Genomic DNA, 14,809 nt, shown 5'->3' on the forward strand with positions numbered 1-14,809 from the left:
CCCTAAAAAAAAAAGGCATACACAAAACCAAGACAAACGATCCTTGAATATTTTTTAAACAACCATTAGAATTATTCAAATAAACATGTATGCAACTAAGGAATATTTCAGTCTTGTTTTCTTTCTAAACACAACGTTCAACATAAAAGTAAAATGAAGAAGAATTTAAGTTTCACAAGATATGTTCATATGATTAGTACCTATTATGAAATATAATATATTTTTTTTGTAGTAATTCACCGCTAAGCATAGCAGGCCTTAGATCAACTATAAGCATTAGCAGAAAATTAGTTTAGGAATAAGCAAAACAACATAATATAACATCTAATTATGCAGTTCCGCATAATGTACCATTTTAATTATGACTTAAATATGTTACTTCATAAAAAACGTGGTGCAAGTTTGTTGTCAACACAATTCCCAAAGCGATACACATATCATCCCACTTGGCAAGCCAATTTAATTATCCTATTTTCACATGCACTCTCAGCTTTAGTATGGTACAATTTTTTTTAAATTTATTTTCTAAAAAAAGGCCAAAAGCTGCCTGAGCAGGCTTTGGTCTTGTGTTCGATGCAAAGAGAGAGAGTGTAAGGCTCGTTATTTTGGCAGAGCGGGTCGGGTCAGGGTCCAGATCTGGACCCGAGCCCCACTCGCATAAGGGGCCCCGATGCTGCAGCCCGTCTCCCCTTTTCTCCGTTGTTTCCCCTCTTCACCTGCTACGACCAACACAGTGAAGATCGAGGACGGTGGGTGGAGCAGCGGCGACGGCGACGATAGCGGTGGCAGTGGCGGCAGCGTGTTGGGGACGCTTTTTTCTCTCTTACCAGCATGTAGGGCGTGTGGTGAGCAGCGGCAACAAGCAATCTTGGGCATTGGCACTTGACCGGACGCGTGAAGTGGCTGCTAGAAGGGTTGCAGCAGTTTGGACGCTTAGATTGGGGTGAGCAAGGCCTAATTAAGTTCAAATTATTGAATATTACCTATTAGAGCTAGTATAATTATTGTTTGAGCATGCTAGGGCTTAGAATTGATGTTTTAGGACGCATGTTAGCGATTTTGTTTTTGGGGAAAAGTTTAGGATTATGTTGGAAAGCATTGATTAATGTCTATAATGATCATTTAAGCATGATGTTGATTTTCGAGGTAATAGGGAAGCATGGTAGAGATTGTGTGGTTGTAGAGAAGATTTAGGACTGTTTTAGTGAGCCTGTAGCACACGTTTTTGTGAACAGGTGCGTCTTGGAGTTAAGTAAGGAAAGTGTACGTAAGTTGGAGGTGCCTTCGGGGTTGACGCCTTGATTAAAAAAAGTTGCGAGAAAGGTAATAGTGGTGGATGGATTGATGACTTTGGAGTCTTGATGTTGGTGGCAACGTCGAGATGTAAGGAGGAGGTCTTTTGGAGAGCTTGTTGGTCGACATTACCCGTCAACACCCTCTTGAGGTAATGACACGTGCCACAAGGATTTTGTTTTGTATTTGTTTGAATTGTTTAGGTATCTAGTAGAAGCCTTACCTTTTGTTTATGTCTACAGGTACACCGGGTTCGTCCCGTTGACCTTGAGTTCGAAGCTCGAGGAATTTTGAAAAGTTTTGTGAGCGAGCCACATGTATGGCGACATTCTAGGCAAATCCATGCTTGGGCAAATGGGTGATTGTGTGCTCCTAGGATCATGGGATCCTACGATTGTGATGTGACTTGATTGATTGTCTTGTGAATGAGTATATGTATGTTTGTTCATGCATTGATATACAATATGAATTGTTTTGAAAGGTTATTAGTAGTTGTTTTGAAAAGGTTACGCATTTGCATGTGCATGCTAGAATTGATATCTGTTTAGGACAGATGAGGCGGGGTATCGAGTCGAGTGTCTCATCGACCCCAATTATGCATTAGAAAGCATCATAGAATGATAACTGCATAAAACAGCTACGAGTCAATCGCAGATCGAGACTACTCTATGTGGTTTGGCTAAGTTTTTCAAAGATATGATTGATGTGATAATTGATACGAATGTTGTGTTTTGTTGCATATTCATTGCTGTGGGCAATAATGCAAATGAATGGATTGAAGGGTAATTTTACCCATATTGTATGACGACTAGCTATGACTGTTAGTGTTATGTGTAGACCTCGTGTGGAGGCAACTGGAGGTGTAATTGCACTCGTGGAGTATACCAACCTCATGAGCTATGCATTATTCTAATGATAATAACAAATAATTAAGAGATGAGAGGCCAGTGGGATGTGGCTATGTGTTTGGGAGACGTCCCGTTTTCGCCACTGGTCTCGCCTGTTCGGAGCGCAGGCGGTGCAAAGCCCCAGGGCCTTCCCAACCTGAGTGTCCTAGGGAAGGTTGAGTATCTCTCCTTGGAATTCACACATCCAGGGATGACTGCTTCACCGCTGCAGCGGATGAAATGGATCTATACTGTTATGGGCCACCACGGGGGCTGTCTCTCTGCTGTAGGCCGCCTATGGTGTGCACGTGCCTGTGTTGCACCCACAGGAACTGTTAATTCACTAAAGTTAATGGAAATATAATGTATATGATTGTATGTGACTGATGTGCATGTGATTGAAATTGTGTACTGTGGCCATTGAGTGGCTTGTACGTGTTGTGCTCTGACATGACATAATGATGAATGATTTTGATAATTGTTTTCTGATTTGAGCCATATCTAAGAGGGTTTGGTATTTGCCTGGCTTGTTGCCATACTGTGAAGGCTGAGCCTTCAGTTGTTTTCTTTTTCAGGTTTTGGAGGACCCGGGGCAGTAGGTTGAGCAGATGGCTTCACTCACGTTTTCTTGGGGAGGTTTTGGGTTTTGTTTTCTTGTTTAGTGCCGGCGCGTCTTGGTTTATTGGTATTGATGTTTTGTTTTTGGATAGACATCAATCATATAGTTGGGGCATTTTTGTTATACACATAGATGTGGTTTGTATATACAAAATGGTTATATAAATGAAGGTTCGCCCCATTGTTTTGAATTGCTTGGCTCATCTCTTTTGAACTATTGTGTAGTCGCACCTCAATGCTTTATGTTTAGAAAAAAAAAATGTTTGGGTGTCAAAAGGTCAGGGTGTGACAGTTTTGGTATCAGAGCCATGACAAACCCCAATAGGGATGTGAGTTAAAGCTTATCTGTGAAGCCGTGTTGCCAAGGTATGCATTGTTTGTTATTGTAGTTTTGATTTTTCAAGTATGAGTACCTAATGTAATCGATGTTTTGAACTTTGTGCTAAGGCACGTTGTGAATTGATTTGTGAGTTTAGTTTCAGACGTGATTTGAGAATAAATGTTCTTGTTTATATAGATGGAATATCAACGTAGGGGTAAGAAGCGTGTTGAACCGTCCACAGAGGAACAAAGGGAGCCAAGTCCGGCTCATTCTGACGCGCATACCCCACGTGATGACAGTACATCAGGGCAACAGAATGCCCAGGCGAGTGTGGGGGCCCAAACCCCACCGAGGCAGACTCCACCTGTGGATCAACAGGCTATATTGTTGACGACATTGCAGACATTGACCTCACTTGTGCAATCAATGGCAGGTAACCAGAGAAGCCAAGCATCTCCTACTGGAGACACCACAGCACCACCTAAGGAGAAAGCAACAACGGTGTCATTCAAGCATTTTATGTCGATGCAGCCGCCTGTCTTTACTGGAGATGGCAGTCCAGACAAGGCAGAAGAATGGATTGAAGAGATTGAGCGTATCTTTGAGGTCCTGAAGGTGTCAGGAGGTGACAAAGTAAGCTATGGCTCGTATATGCTTAAGGGTGATGCCAAAAGATGATGGCAATCTACTCGTGAGATCCGGTTTGCAGACCATCAGTCGATCTCTTGGAAGCAGTTCAGAGATTCGTTCTTTAGTACATACTTCCCAGCTCATGCCAGAAACAAGAAGATGCAAGAGTTCCTTGATTTACAACAAAATCAATTAAGCTTGGAGGAATATGTCACTAAGTACCGTCATTTGGAGGTGTATTGCCCGCACCTCTACACCACAGATGAGGCTAGAGCTGACAAGTTTATATATGGGTTGCGTGATGGACTTCGAGGCAGAGTTATGTCTAGCAGACCTCGCGACTTGGACGAGGCAGTTACTATGGCAAGACGCATGGAAGAAGATTGGGTTAGGACTCAGAGGGACCATCAGAAGAAAACTACTCAGCACACTCAGGGTGGGCGTATGCCAGTCAAGCACCAACATCTTGCAGGCAGGGCAAAGCCTTATGAAAGGCGTGATGACAGAACATTCAGGCGGAACAGCCCAGGTTGCAGTGAAACCACTCAGGGGTTAGTGGCCTCTTCGACTTCACCAAGGTGCCCCACTTATTCTCATGTGCACCCTGGAAAGCCGTGCTATCAGGTGACTGGGGCTTGTTTACGCTGTGGGGGAATGAGACACTTCATCAAGGATTGCCCCTTAAAGAAAGAAAGAGAATTGAAGAAGCCTGAGGCCGGTTCTTCTAGCGCGCGACAGACTGGACGTGTCTATGCTACTACCGTAGAGGAACTTCAGGCACACGACCTCGTTGAAGGTACTTTACTTGTTGGTTCTCATATTGCATATTGCTAGAGTGTTATTTGATGCAGGGGCGACCCATTCATTCATTTCTTGTCGATTTGCTACTTCTCTAGAAGTGTCGGCTAGAAAGATGCCATATGTTTTAAAAGTTGTTAGTCCTATACATGCTCAAGAGTTGTGTTGTGAGTATCTATCTGATGTGGACGTGGAGATCCATCAACATCACTTACCTGCAGAGTTGGTGATCATAGGTCTCAGAGAGTTTGATGTGATTTTGGGTATGGATTGGTTATATGCGCATTATGCCAATATAGATTGTAGGAAGAAGCAGATATAGATGTTGACTAATGAGATGCAGCCTGTGGAATTTCATGCTCGTAAGGCCAGTCGAACGGATAAGATAATGGTGTCTGCATTGAAGGCTAAACATTTGTTAGAAAATGGAAGCGTTGCTTTCTTGGTCAACGTGTTGATCAATGAGGCTGAACCGGTGAGGTTGCAAGATGTTGCCATTGTGAGTGAGTACTCTGATGTGTTTTCTGAGGAATTGTCATGTTTGCCTCCAACTCGAGAAGTGGAGTTCAAGATAGAGTTGTTGTCAGGGACAACTCCCATTTCTAAGGCATCCTATCGTATGGCACCAGCAGAGTTAGAAGAGTTGAAGAAGCAACTATAGGAGCTCTTGGACAAGGGCTTCATCCGACCTAGTGTGTCACATTGGGGAGCACCTGTATTGTTTGTGAAGAAGAAAGATGAGACAATGCGCTTGTGCATCGATTATCGCATGTTGAATCAAGAATAAGTATCCACTTCCAAGAATTGAAGACTTGTTTGATCAGCTTAAAGATGCAAAGGTTTTCTCCAAGATCGATCTGAGGAGAAGGTACCATCAACTCTTGATACGAGAGGAAGATGTTTCTAAGACTGCTTTTCGAACTAAATATGGGCACTATGAATTCATGGTCATGCCTTTTGGATTGACCAATGCTCCCGCAGCGTTCATGGACCTCATGAATCGGGTTTTTCAAGAGTTCTTGGATCGATTTGTTATTGTTTTTGTTGATGATATCTTGGTGTACTCAGAAAGTGAGGCAGAGCATAGAGACCACTTGAGAAGAGTGTTGGGTCTTTTGCGCAAGCATAAGCTTTATGCCAAATATTCAAAATGTGAATTTTGGCTAGAGAATGTAAACTTTCTGGGTCATGTAATATCAAAGGATGGTGTGTCCGTCGACCCGGCTAAGGTGTCGGTTGTACAGGACTGGAGGACACCTTGCAGTTTAACTGAGGTTAGAAGCTTTTTGGGATTGGCTGGATACTATCGCAGGTTTATGCAAGACTTTTCGAAAATAGCTATGCCCATGACTAAGCTATTGAGAAAAGGAGTGAAGTTTGTTTGGAATGAAGAGTGTGAGAAGAGTTTTCAAACTTTGAAGGACAAGCTTACTTCTGCCCCTATTCTGACGCTTCCATCAGGTCATTCCGGTTTTGTGGTGTACACAGATGCTTCAGGGATCAGATATGGTTGTGTGTTGATGCAGCATGGTCGTGTGGTGGCCTATGCATCAAGGCAGTTGAAGGCCCATGAGCAACACTATCCCACTCATGATTTGGAGTTGGGAGCAGTTGTCTTCGCATTGAAGATGTGGAGATACTATCTCTATGGTGCAACATTTGAGGTGTTTACAAATCACAAGTCCTTGAAGTACATATTCTCCCAAAAGGATCTCAACTTGAGGCAAAGAAGATGGATTGAATACCTAAAGGATTATGATTTTACCATATCATATCACCCAGGCAAAACAAATGTGGTGGCAGATGCATTGAGCAGACATGCCAAGGCAACAATGTGCAGCATGTTGACCCGTTCTTGGACATTATTGCAAGATGTGATAGTTTGGCAGCCTTACCTCTGCGATGAGAACAAGGCAACGATGACGGCCTTGATACGACATCCTTTGATGGAAGAACTTGTAATGAAGCAAAAGGAAGATCCAGAGTTTGCTAAGAACATGGAAGAAAGCAAGAAGACAGATTCTCCTTGGCATCAAGATGATGATGGTTCATTGCGGTTTCGACAAAGATTGTGGGTTCCTAAAGATGAAGGGGTGAAGCATCAGTTGCTTGATGAAGCTCACAAATCTAAGTTTTCTATACATCCTGGCAGTACAAAGATGTTTCAGGATATGAAGAGAAATTTTTGGTGGCCTGGAATGAAGCGTGAAATTGCAGAATATGTGGCAAAGTGCTTAGTTTGCCAATAGAAAAAAGCAGAGCATCAACGGCCAGGAGTCTTGTTGCAGAGAATAGATATCCCAGTGTGGAAATGAGAATATATAACGACGGATTTTGTGGTTGGGTTGCCTCACATCCGAAGACAACATGATGCCATATGGGTGATTGTTGATCGACTTACGAAGTCTGCCCATTTTATGCCAATCAGAATCAGTCAGTCCTTGAACAGTCTCGCAGAGTTATATATTGGCGAGATAGTGAGATTGCATGGAGTGCCAAAGTCTATCATTTCGGATCGAGATCCACGTTTCACCTCTAGGTTTTGGGGGCAACTGCAGAAGGCATTGGGTACCAACCTTAAGCTAAGTACAGCGTTCCACCCCCAAACGGATGAACAATCTGAGATGACCATTCAGACCTTAGAAGACATGTTGCGTGCTTGTGTCTTAAAGTGGAAAGGAGAAAGGGATAAACATGTGAAACTGGCAGAATTTGCATATAACAACAGTTACCACTCTATTATTGGGATGACACCTTTTGAGGCATTGTATGGAAGACCGTGCAGATCGCCAGCTTGTTGGACCGAATTGGGTGATGGTAAGATTGAAAACCCTTTAGTATTGCAACACTACACCGACCAAGTGCAATTGATAAGGAAAAAATTGTTGACTGTTCAGAGTAGACAGAAAAGCTATGCCGACATTCATCGTAGAGGGTTGGCTTTTGAGGTTGGTGATCATGTGTTCCTAAAGATTTTCCCTACTAAAGGTATTTTTCGTTTTGGTGTGAAGGGAAAATTGAGCCCGAGGTTCGTAGGACCTTTTGAGATATTAGAGAAGATTGGATAGGTGGCATACAGATTGGCACTACCACCTGACTTGTGTCATGTTCGTGACGTTTTCCATGTTTCATGCTTCGAAAGTACATACCAGATTCGACACATGTGATTGATTTTCAAGGTATTCAGGTGCAATATGATTTGACAATGGAAGAGAAACCTATCAGAATTGTGGATCACAGAGAGCAAGTGCTTCGCACTAAAAGAATTCATTTAGTGAAAGTGGAATGGCAGTACCATGGATTGAAGGAGAGCACATGAGAACCTGAGGAGGACATGCAGAAGAAATATCCGCACTTGTTCTTGCACTGAGGTATGATCTAAATTTCAAGGACGATTTTTTTTTTAAGGAGGGTAGGATGTAACGCTCGTTATTTTGGCAGAGCGAGTCGGGTCAGGGTCCAGACCTAGACCCGAGCCCCACTCGCATAAGGGGCCCCAACACTGCAGCCCGTCTCCCCTTCCTCGTTTCCCCTTTTCTCTATCGTTTCCCCTATTCGCCTGCTACGACCAACACAGTGAAGATCGAGGATGGTGGGTGGAGCAGCGGCGACGGCGACGACAGCGGCGGTGGTGGCGACGGCGGCAGCGTGTTGGGGACGCTTTTTTCTCTCTTACCAACATGTAGGGTGTGTGGTAAGCAGCGGCAGCAAGCAATCTTGGGCATTGGCACTTGACTGGACGCGTAAAGTGGCTACTAGAAGGGTTGCAGCAGTTTGGACGCTTAGATTGGGGTGAGCAAGGCCTAATTAAGCTCAAATTATTGAATATTACCTATTAGAGCTAGTATAATTATTGTTTGAGCAGGGCTTAGAATTGATGTTTTGGGATGCATGTTAGCGATTTTGTTTTTGGGGGAAAGTTTAGGATTATGCTGGAAAGCGTTGATTAATGCCTATAATGATCATTTAAGCATGATGTTGATTTTCGAGGTAATAGGGAAGCATGGTAGAGATTGTGTGGTTGTAGGGAAGATTTAGGACTGTTTTAGTGAGCCTATAGCACACGTTTTTGTGAACGGGTGCATCTTGGAGTTAAGTAAGGAAAGTGTACGTAAGTTGGAGGTGCCTTCGGGGTTGACGCCTTGATTAAACAAAGTTGCGAGAAAGGCAATAGTGGTGGATGGATTGATGACTTTGGGGTCTTGATGTTGGTGGCAACGTCGAGATGTAAGGAGGAGGTCTTTTGGAGAGCTTGTTGGTCGACATTACCCGTCAACACCCTCTTAAGGTAATGACACGTGCCACAAGGATTTTGTTTTGTATTTGTTTGAATTGTTTAGGTATCTAGTAGAAGCCTTACCTTTTGTTTATGTCTATAGGTACACCGGGTTCGTCCCGTCGACCTTGAGTTCGAAGCTCGACGAATTTTGAAGAGTTTTGTGAGTGTGCCACATGTATGGCGACATTCCAGGCAAATCCATGCTTGGGCAAATGGGTGATTGTGTGCTCCTAGGATCATGGGATCATAAGATTGTGATGTGACTTGATTGATTGTCTTGTGAATGAGTATATGTATGTTTGTTCATGCGTTGATATACGATATGAATTGTTTTGAAAGGTTATTAGTAGTTTTGAAAAGGTTACGCATTTGCATGTGCATGCTAGAATTGATATCTGTTTAGGACAGATGAGGTGGGGTATCGAGTCGAGTGTCTCCTCGACCCCAATTATGCATTAGAAAGCATCATAGAATGATAACTGCATAGGACAGCTACGAGTCAATCGCAGATCAAGACTACTCTTTGTAGTTTGGTTAAGTTTTTCAAAGAAATGATTGATGTGATAATTGATACGAATGTTGTGTTTTGTTGCATATTCATTGCTGTGGGTAATAATGCAAATGAATGGATTGAAGGGTAATTGTACCCATATTGTATGACGGCTAGCTATGACTGTTAGTGTTATGTGTAGACCTCGTGTGGAGGCAACTGGAGGTGTAAGTGCACTCGTGGAGTGTACCAACCTCATGAGCTAGCCAGTCAGTTTGTGAATGCATTATTTTAATGATAATGACAAATAATTAAGAGATGAGAGGCCAGTGGGATGTGGCTATGTGTTTGGAAAACGTCCCGTTTTCGCCACTGGTCTCGCCTGTTCGGAGCGCAGGTGGTGCAAAGCTCCAGGGTACTGTTGTGTGTTGTGCTTGGAGCATGGGCTCCCGCCTTCCCAACCTGAGTGTCCTAGGGAAGGTTGAGTATCTCTTCTTGGAATTCACACATCCAAGGATGAGTGCTCCACCGCTGCAGTGGATGAAATGGATCCATACTGTTATGGGCCACTATGGGGGTTGTCTCTCGGCTGTAGGCCGCCTATGGTGTGCACGTGCCTGTGTTGCACCTACAGGAACTGTTAATTCACTAAAGTTAATGAAAATGTAATGTATATGATTGTATGTGACTGATGTGCATAAGATTGATATGAAAGCATGTGATTGAAATTGTGTACTGTGGCCATTGAGTGGCTTGTACGTGTCGTGCTCTGACACGACATAATGATGAATGATTTTGATAATTGTTTTCTGATTTGATCCCTATCTAAGAGGGTTTGGTATTTTTCTGGCTTGTTGCCATACTGCGAAGGCTGAGCCTTCAGTTGTTTTCTTTTTCAGGTTTTGGCGGACCCGGGGCAGCAGGTTGAGCAGATGGCTTCACTCACGTCCTACTGGGGAGGTTTTGGGTTTTGTTTTCTTGTTTAGTGTCGGCGTGTTTTGGTTTATTGGTATTGATGTCTTGCTTTTGGATAGACATCAATCATATAGTTGGGGCATTTTTGTTATACACATAGATGTGATTTGTATATACAAAATGGTTATATAAATGAAGGTTCGCCCCATTGTTTTGAATTGCTTGGCTCATCTCTTTTGAACTGTTGTGTAGTCGCACATCGATGCTTTATGTTTAGAAAAAAAAATGTTTGGGTGTCAAAAGGTCGGGGTGTGACAGAGAGAGAGAGAGAGAGAGATAGAGAGAGAGAGAGAGAGCTGAAAAGAATTTTATTAAACAGGACACACTTAAAGAGAAATGGATACAGAAATAACTTAAAGAGAGAATTCTTGTCTGAACTTAGCCGAAAGTTCAGGACTCCAAAACACTTTCACAACAGCAGTGACCTCAATTTAGAGACTAAATAGCAAGTCCTGAAAATCATAAACCTTCCCTCCAAAAAATGCGCTATACCTCATAGTCCAAATATGCCACCAAAAACAACAGAGCTACGTTCGCCGTAAAAAAAACATCGCTTTGATCTCCAAATATGCACCAAACTAAGGAGAAGATCATGTGCAAAGGAAGGCTAGGGCACAACTAGGGAAGGATGATGCCATGATGCATGATATAGTTTTTGAAGTTCCTCACATTCCCAAAATAAATGATATGAGTTTTCTTCTTCTTTCCCACATAGAACACACCATCTAGCCAAATATAAACCTCAAGGTTTCAAATTTCATTGTGTCTGAACTCTCTCTTGAAATGTGAATCAAGCAAACACTTGTGTCCTGGGAGGAGAGCCTTGACCTCATAAGAAAGATTGCAGAAACGACACTGGAATGCAACAACAAAGAGAAATTTATACACCACTGACGTGGAATATTGTCCAAAAAAGTCTTCAGTCTAGCCCATTTGTTGAGAAGACGAAGAATTAAGAACCAGTCTATCCATGAAATAAGGTAAGACTTGCAACCATACATTTAATAGAAACGATCTTTTGAAAGCAGCAGAGGCTGATTGGACACTTGTACTAGTTGATATTTTTGCCTAGTTAACCTACTAGAGGCACCATCACTCAATAAACTGGCATGCCACCTTTTAAAAACAAAAGTTAGATTTCTAATTCTCGTATTTGAACCCCTAAACCACCTTGTTCATTAGGTAAATATAAGACTTTCCATGCCACATGATGTCGCTTACAGGCTATAGAGAGGGGATCATCTCAAGAGAATTTTGACAACGAGGAGTTTACGGATTACATCACTTTAATAGGCATCGACACATGACACACAGTGGCGGAGCCAGAAGTTTTTAGCTATGGGGCACTCTTATAGAAATTCTCATTTATGAAGGGGTACAACATATATAAATAAGTACATAATTGTAAGAAATGTATGTAAAAATATGTAAAAATAAATAAAAAATTTGTTGTTGGCATGAGCAACTGCCCACGCCAGCTTATATGTAGCTCCATTACTGATGACACATAAGATGCATAGGAATAGTGGACCACATATGCTTAATGGGAGTTAGACGGCCTACCATAGAGAGATATTCCCTATCCAAGATGGCAGTCTCACCCTCACCTTGTCCACATAAGGACTCCAATCACTTATTGTGATCCTCCCTACCTTGGGAGGTAGTCCTAAGAATGTCATAGGGAGATTAGCAATAGGGTAGTTAAATATGCATGAAGGCCACTCTTCTTAAATTTTCAGTGGGGTTGAATAGAAGTCACTGAGAACTTCGAATCATTAATATGAAGGCCCGAAAGAATAGAAAACATTTGTTAATGGAACAAAGTGTAGGCCATTTGTTGTATCATCACCTGGCCAAAGACAATCAGGTGGCCTTGAAAAGAGCCTATAGATGGGGTCAAAAGAAAATGTACATGCCACACCCCAAAATTTACACATTTTTTTTTCAATATACTAAAATGCAATAAACACAAAATGCTTTGGCATGTGACAAGCATAAAATTTAATTACATTAAACATATAACAGTCTTTTGGCCATTCATTTTCATTATCCATAAAATATATGGGTATCAAAATGTTTATGGAAAATCGACTTGATGTTCCGATTTTATTTTCTTTCAAAACCCAAAATCCACATGTCCAAAAGTAAGCAAGTAAACAAAAAAATGATGTGTCAGCTCACAAAACATTTCTTTTCTAATGAGATGTGAACTATGCCCTTTGATCTGTTTGTTGCCCAGGCCTACTGGGACACCAAAATAAAATGCCAGAGAAGGCTGAGCCTTTGTAGTCTGACAGACAACTAGCCAAAATATAGACTCCCTCAGGTGTGTGCATTAAGTTATATTCCAAGCCTGCATAGTAACCAGCATGATAACACATTTTTATAATGAAGCATATTGTATCAACGACTTATATCACATATCTCACATGTAATGCAATTTTCAAAGTAAATTAATTGGTAAGGTATAATCTCATAAATTTGTAAAACTCAATACTCAATACAAAAGGACTTGAATTGTACAGAATTCTAAGCTGAATAGGTTGGCATAGATGAAATCTGAATCGATGTTCATATGGAGATAAACTAAACATTTTTTGTTGAATATATGGTTTGATGTGTGTTTACTATCCTGCATATTTATGCACCATTCGTTCTCTATGCCACATGTCAACAATTTGCATCCCAAAATTTGATTTAACTTTTGGACTGCTTCAAAAAAATAAATTTTTATGGAGAAAAAGGGAATCTCCCATCGGTATGAGGATTGACAATTTTTGGTGCTTTTAGTGGGGGTAACTAATCCAAGGGCTATGCTCATTCTTGATGCATTTCATTTTCACTTAAACATTATGTTAACACTTCAATTTTTTCCAAAATTTTCTCAATGGCATTTTTGAAAATTGTTAAGAAAATTCTCAGGCCAGAGTTGATGTGTATCTAATCCAATTCTAGATCTAAGTTTAGGAACCACCTGAAAAAATTTAATGAATTCCAAAAATTAAGATTTTTTGTCAAATTTAGGCAAAATTCCAAGATTAAGTTTGAGATTGATGCAAATCAAGATCTAAAACTTAAAATTTGAATCAAGATTAAAATTCTCATTAGTGAGAGTTAAAATCTCATTCCAACACGAAGAGAGAAAAATAAGTCAGTGTGACTCTTTCTCTCTCTTTGTTTTCTCTCTAGAAAAATCTAAGAATGAATCGCCTAGAGCAACAATTTCCTCAATTTCCTAAAAAAAAAAACTATGCAAGAAAACAATTCACGAGAATCCTGATCTGGATTTAACTCAAATCAAGCATGAACGAGTTAATCCATTCTCAATTCAAGCGAGTCAAAAAACTTTTTCAATCTCGATGCGCCATGACAAAGCGCTTGAGACTAGATTAGCCATGATCTAGAGCAATTAAATAAAGGGTGGCTCAAGAGAGCACACTCTATTCATTTTTTTTAAATAAACTAATTGGTTTTTTGAAATAGTAAAAAATTGAAGAGGCATTCGAAGAACACATCTTTCTTCATCCTCATTTAGAATTTTTGAAAATGAAAGAGGAAAAGTCCAAAAAGACTTACTTCCCCTCATTAGTTTCAAATTCAAGTAATTTGAACAAGTATTTTTAAAATTGAAAAAATGGAACAGCCCATTTGGACGTCTCCCTAGCTGGTTCCAAAAATGGAACCAGGAAATTTTGGTTCAATTGGAAGGGGAACCAGCCATTAAAGATGTTCCCCAGTTCTTTTCTTTCTCATTTGAATCCTAACTAGCTGGTCAAAGACCAAATCTCCATAGCTGACATGAAGGGACAGCCCCTCCATGCTTGCTTGATTCTGAATAGGCAAAGAAGACAAGGAAGCCAAAGTAAGAGATCATTGGCAAGGGAAAATGTGCCCCTTGCATGCAGCCCTTGCTTCCTCTCTATGCCAAAGTCATGGAGATTGTTCCATGATTCCTTGGCTTTCCAAAAAAATCTGTCTAGCTCCAAGCCATGATGACTTGGTGCCTACATAAACCATCCCTTACAAGCAGCTAAGAACCTTGGCAACACCCTTGGAAAATCCTTAGCAGCCTTGGACGTCTCCCTCAAGTGCTCTCTCAAGCTCCCATGCCATCCCCTCAAGCTATATCTCCAAGCTCTCTTGCTCCATCCAAGAGACTATTGGTTCCTTAGCTACAACAGGAGGAGGACGTTAGCCTCAGATGCAAATTTCTCAAGCCCAAGATGTCATTAGTTTGACACATAGTCACAAATAACGTCTCACAGTTTTAAATGGTGATTATTTTCTCGGGTATAATACAACAAGCTTGAAAAAAATGGAGAAAATATGGTAAATTTTTAAAAATTTTAAAAATTAAAAATGAGGAAAAAATAAAATAAATGAGAAACTAATAACACAAACATCAAGAGATAAGTAGATTTGTAACACAAACATCGAAAGATAAGTAGATTTGCAACACAAACATCGAAAGATAAGTAGATTTGCAACACAAACATCGAAAGATAAGTAGATTTGCA

Source organism: Nymphaea colorata, chromosome 11 (genome assembly GCF_008831285.2).
Source record: "Nymphaea colorata isolate Beijing-Zhang1983 chromosome 11, ASM883128v2, whole genome shotgun sequence".
NCBI lineage: Eukaryota > Viridiplantae > Streptophyta > Magnoliopsida > Nymphaeales > Nymphaeaceae > Nymphaea > Nymphaea colorata.